The 5999-nt window shown below is 36.4% G+C and overlaps 1 long non-coding RNA gene across 1 annotated transcript; it reads right to left on the bottom strand.

Moving 5' to 3' along the window:
• Window positions 1–795: 795 nt before the first annotated feature.
• On the bottom strand, window positions 796–5554 carry LOC130456854 (uncharacterized). The gene is made up of 2 exons (XR_008915894.1): window positions 5383–5554; window positions 796–1073 (listed from the first exon to the last, which is right to left on the bottom strand). It is a non-coding gene; the product is annotated as an uncharacterized LOC130456854 (long non-coding RNA).
• Window positions 5555–5999: the final 445 nt, after the last annotated feature.

Below are 5999 nucleotides of genomic sequence, written 5' to 3'. Positions count from 1 at the left end.
TGGTTTAATAGCTTTGTGTTTCAATAGCCATACATTCTCAGTTCCCAACTGGAGATTTATATTTAATATACATCTATCTATCCATTTTGAACATTTGAATATTCTTAAATTTAAGATCTCTAAGGCAGTAAAATATGGATGTTCAGATAAGACCAGTATAAGACCAATAGAATGTTTTTCTTCAAAATCTGGCTCATTTATATAACTTTTAAAGTGTCTAGTTCCATATTAAAAAAATAATGTTGTAAGCCTTCTCTGTGTTTGAAATTAGAACCGCACATTTTAATTTTCTAAAGTTAAAACAATTGCTGTAGAAATCTTTGCTTTGGCCTTTCAAAAACAGGGATCAGATCCAAATAGTATTTATTAGACATAAGACATGAAGTATCAAATTAATTATGAACCGAATCAACCACCTCCTTGTTTCTGTAGGTCCATTGCTTGTAAAAATGAGATTCAGATCTCTTGAGAACAAAACCTTTCTCAATTGGACAGTTTTAGGTTATTTTGAAAATACAATGTGAGGTCTAACTAGTTTGGATAGAAGAGAAGAGACACAAAATTCCTTTCCTAAAATTCATGTTTCAATAGTCAAAAGGCAAATTCAGCAGTGTTAATAAATTTTCAAGCAAGGTCTTTACCTTGGAAAAGCACCTGTAGTTAACATAAACAAACAAGAAAGCATATTTTCACCAGTACTGTTTGTGTGGAGGAAAACTGAGCCTAGGACCCAAAAGCCATGCTAGGAATGAGTTGATCATGTAGTTTTGGGATGTGAAACTTCTATGCTATGGATCAGATTCAGGATCACTTTATTTTCATACAAATAGTTCAGCAGGTATCAATGGCTAATGTTCCATTTATGTCTATAGTTAAAAAAACAGTTAAAAACATAAACCTCAGTATCATAGTTTGTTTTAAAATGAGGTTGATTTTCTTTTTCTCTTTGGTCTTTGTGTGTTCATTTCTGTGTCTTCCTTCATATGCATTTTTGTATGTCTTATTAGTTTCTTCTATTTTTCTTCCTTGTATTTCTTCTACACAGAGTTTCTCTTGTTCTTCTATCTCTCACCCTGAAGAGTTCAAGATACCAAATTAAAATGTGTATATATCTTATTTATTAAATTAAAACAATAACATACATCTATATAACAAAGCATAGTTACAAAACAGCTAGGTGGCACAGAGGAGAGAGTGCCCACTGGAATTAGGAACATTTATCTTCCTGAGTTCAAATCTGACTTCAGACACTTGCTGTGTAACCCTGGGCAAGTCATCTAATCCTGTTTGCCTCAGTTTCCTCATCTGTCAAATGAGCTGGAGAAGGAAATGACAAACCAGTCCAGTATCTTTGCTTAGAAAACCCCAAATGGAGTCACAAACAGTTGGACAAAACCAGAAGATGACAATTAAAAGACCAAGAAGTTACAAAGCATTCTGTTTATATTATCTTATTTGTTCCTTCTAACCCACTGAAGCTGGTGGTAGAAGTTTTACAGTTATAGAAAATGAGAATCAGAGAAATTAATTTAATTTTACCCATATTTTTATAGGTAAAATATTGTGGACCTGAGCCTCAAACCTAGATTCTTCATTTTTCAATTCAATGATCTTGTTTTTAGAAGTAGATATTTTTAGAAGATTTTATACTATATATCTTTAAAAAGACAACCAAATAAATTAGCTTCTTTTTATTTAAATACTCCTTTAGAAATAATATGCTAGAAAGGGAATTTTGGCATTCTGGAATTCAGGACACTTGGCTCCTAGTGCAGTAACTGGATATATAAGTACTGAGGAGAGCAAAATTTTGCCCCTGTCCCCTGAGAACTCACTAAGAGACTCACCCATTTCAGCCTGAACAATATATCTTAAAGTACTTAATGATCCCAGTTCAGGTGGGACTGGTAGGTCTAATCAAATGTTAAGTACCCTTTTGCCCTAGTAGTTTCTCCCATTGTATCAAAGTCCTCTCTCAGGTAGCCTAGCCCTTGACCGGATCTTTCCCTTTTGTATCCCTTGTAAAGCATCAGCCTCTCCCTGAGTCCTGGCTTGGACTTCTCATTTCCTTGTAGCCATGGTAATGCCAATCAATCATACTTCCCAGTTCTTAGTTCCCCAAACGTATATAAGTCCCCTAAGTTCTATTGGTCTTCAGAGGATCTTTTAGGGCATTGATCCTCCCAGAGATACTGTCTACAGAGCCCCAGCATTTTGACTCAGTGTAGTATTTGGCACTTGGCTTTGTGTAGTAGCTGATTATTATGGATGGACCTGTTTGTTTCCTGATTAAAGACTTGGTTTTTCTGACTACTTTAGTAGTTCTGTGTTTTTCCAAGTTGATAACATATACTCAATGTATGACCCTGAGCATATCACTTAATCTCTGCCTGCGTCAGTTTCCTCAATTATAAAATGAGTAAAATAATAGCATCTACCTCATAGGGTATACTTGTGAAGCTCAAATGAGGTAATATTTACAAAATACTTAGCACAATGCCTGGCACATAGTAGATATTTAAATGCTTATTTCACTATCTTCCCTTTAATGCATGTTAGTTGACTGACAATGGACAGCTACCTCAAGCATTTATATATAGTACTTCAAGCACAAAATGCTTGACATATATTGTCTTATTTGATCCTCACAATAACCCTGGGAGGTAGGTACTATTATTATACCATTTTAAAAATTAGTAAATTGAGTCTGAGAGAGATTAAGTGACTTGTCCAGGGTCCCACAGCCAGAAAATGAGGCAAGATTCAAGTCTTCCTGACCTTACATCTAACACTCTATCCATATTGCTACCCAAATGCCTACTTGTTTGTAGTTTTGTGAAATGCCACTAAAAACATCAGATACTAGCCATTCATACCACCAAAAGCAAATGGCTTGCCTATGTGGTATTTGCTGTGGCTTTTTCTATATCATTTTGTAATGATATCTGACAATTGTATTGTGCTTTAAGGTTTACAAAATCACATATATACATAACATATATGCATATATAAAATCTCATTTGATACTTAACAATGCCCCTGTATACTATAGATTCAATCCTCATTTTACAGATGAGGAAACTGCTTTAGGTAGGTTGTGACTTATCCATATTCACATATCTAGGGCGTTGCAGAGCCGGGATTTGAACTCAAGATTTGAATTCTTTCTTAACTTGAGGTCCAATTCGTCTCCTACTTAATTACTTCTTATACCACCACCAACATGGATGCTCATTTTTTTCTCATTCTGTCCAACTTATTATACTGTAACTATTCATATATTGTCAATATTGTTTGGCAATGAATATTTTTGTCCTAAATAGAATAGGGAGAGCCCAGTTTCTTTCATTTTAGGATCTGAGAATGAAATTTAGCCAAAGAAGGAACCATTGATGGGAAGCACTAGCCTGGGGGATCATCTGAAGGTAATATAACAAGTTTGAGAACTCCCAAGTTTAAAAGAATATGAACTGACATTTATAGAGAGAAAAGGGGATATGCTGGGAGCATTGCCTCATGGGAAAGGGAGACACTCATTCATGTGTCTCCTATAGCTAGAAAGCAAAGCAAAGCTACAAAGAAACCTATAACTTGCCACCTTTGATTTAACAATGAGTGTAGATCTGATGGAAAAGAGGGTTAAGTGCAGCTTCAGTGTGTTAGCCTTCTAGGGGCAATCCAAAGCACTGAATATACTATAAATTTGGAGGTATACCATGTAGGACCTTGGAAAGCTAGGGATGTCCTCAAATGTCCAAGGATGTCCCAATGGCAATCTCAATCTCAATTCTTTTCAAAGAGGAATTTATAGAGAACTGTGAGTACCATATGAGTTTTCTATATTTGTTTATGGACTCTTGTCCTTTTCATCTTTTGGATTTTCTGTGGGGTAAAATTAAGCCTATCTTCTTGATATTAAAGCATTTGGGAAGAAGAAAGGAAGGAAACAAACATTTATTAAATGCTTCCTATGTGTTAAGTGCTAGGGAAACAAAAATTAGCAAAAATAAAGATAGCCATGGCCCTCAGAGACCTTATATTTCAATGAAGAAAATAACATATAAAAAGGGAGTTTAAATGTAATTGGGGGAGGAAGACCCCTTTTTTCTGTGCCTCAGGGTACTGTGGTAAGCAGACTAGTACTTGTCCAGGGTGATCAATGTGAAGGGATGTTAAGTAGATGACAGAAATGGGAAGTTGAGAGAAAACATTGCTGGCAATTGTGAAGAATGAGAGTCTGGGCATGCAAGCTGTTTTGGCTAACACTTGTCATTCGGGTTAGCTGGAAACTTTCCCTCAACATGAAAGAACATGTTGGAATCTACAATTCAGTTTGGCAAAAAAATTAGGTAGAGAGGCACTGATCATTAGAAAATATGTTTAGCAACCTTGTCTAACATTGTTAGCTACAAATTATGGTCTAGACATGTCCCCTGTAGGTATTAGCATCACGCCTTTGCACATATGAGGTTTTTGAAAAATATTTGTCATTATCAATGAAAGAATACCCAAATATACTTCTAATTCAACTGTCTAGATCACTAGGGACCTCAGAAGATAAAGATGATCTCTGCATCTATAGATAGTTCAACCCTTCAATGTCTTCCCAGGATGCTTCCCAGCATGCATGTGCTACCCTTGAAGCCATCCCCAGGACAATTGGGTGCCTCAAAATGAGGGTCAAGGGTCATGGAAGTTCAGAATTTAGATTTAGATTTAGATTTAGGTCAATGGAATAAACACCAAATTATTAGGGTCTAATTTGGGTTGACTAGCTTTTTGGTTAGTGGTATCTCATTATTTATTTATTCATTTTCCCATATAGAGAAGTAGTTGGGAGGAATAGTGTCAGGGGCAGCCACTGTATAAGAGGGAAACACCAAAAGCAATGGAAATATTGAATTTGAAAGACTATCTCAGGAGAAGAGGAGATGGAACCCTAGCTGACACTGGGAGATGGTATAGAACTTTCCAGCCAAGTTCAAAAAGTCAGCAGTTGGGAAGCAAAAGGTTCTTTGCTCCATGAGCTGAGAGGAGAGGTAACTACTCTTTGCTGTGACGATACACATTTTCTCATTCCTTTTGCCTGAGCAACAGATCTTATCTTTCAATTGGTGATACCTTTAGGATAAAGACTTTTTTCCCTTAGGGGAACCTCAGAGCTTTTTCTGAAGAAGACTCCCTGGTTCAAACCCCCAAGATCTGTACAGGAAATAGCTAGGGATTTCCTTTTCCCTCTGTCCTCATTACTCTTCAACCTTTTATACCTAAATAAATAGACATCTTGATTTTTAATAGACTTCAATCAGATTCATTGTGTTAGGAGGGGAACTTCAAAGAACATCATTTAAAGAAGGAGGGCTGAGGGGAAATTTTACTTACCCTTTCAGTCCAGTCAGAACTGACTCCATTTGTTAACAGCACAACTTGGGGAAAGGGGAGGAAGGAAGTGGTGTTACTTTATGTTTATTCTCTAAGTAGCTGGCAACTTTGATTCCTTCTCAGTTTCCTCACTAATACTCTATTCATAAGTCACGCATCCCAGATAAGACAGTGGAAGATGGCAGTTTTGATCTGAAATCAGATTCCAACAGTTCCATCTTTGGCTGTGAATAGCATTTTTCTTTTATTTTTTTATTTGTAAACATTATTTTTAATTTGGTCATTTTTACACATTATTCATTGGAAATAAAGATAATTTTCTTTTCTTCCCCCCCTCCTAGCACCCCTCCCATAGCTGACGCACGATTACACTGGGTATGACATGTGTCCTTGATTCGAACCCATTTTCATGCTGTTGGTATTTGCATTAGGGTGTTTATTTAGAGTCTCTCCTCAGTCATGTCCCCTCCACCCCTGTAGTCAAGCAGTTGCTTTTCCTCAGTGTTTTTACTCCCACAATTTTTCCTCTGCTTGTGGCTAGTGTTTTTTCTTCTAGATCCCTGCAGAATGTTCAGGGATGTTGTATTGACACTAATGGAGAAGTCCATTACGTTCGA

This window comes from Monodelphis domestica, chromosome 2 (assembly GCF_027887165.1).
Source record: "Monodelphis domestica isolate mMonDom1 chromosome 2, mMonDom1.pri, whole genome shotgun sequence".
NCBI lineage: Eukaryota > Metazoa > Chordata > Mammalia > Didelphimorphia > Didelphidae > Monodelphis > Monodelphis domestica.
The sequence above is the reverse complement of the archived record's forward strand: the minus strand, read 5'-3'. Positions and strand labels throughout refer to the sequence as shown.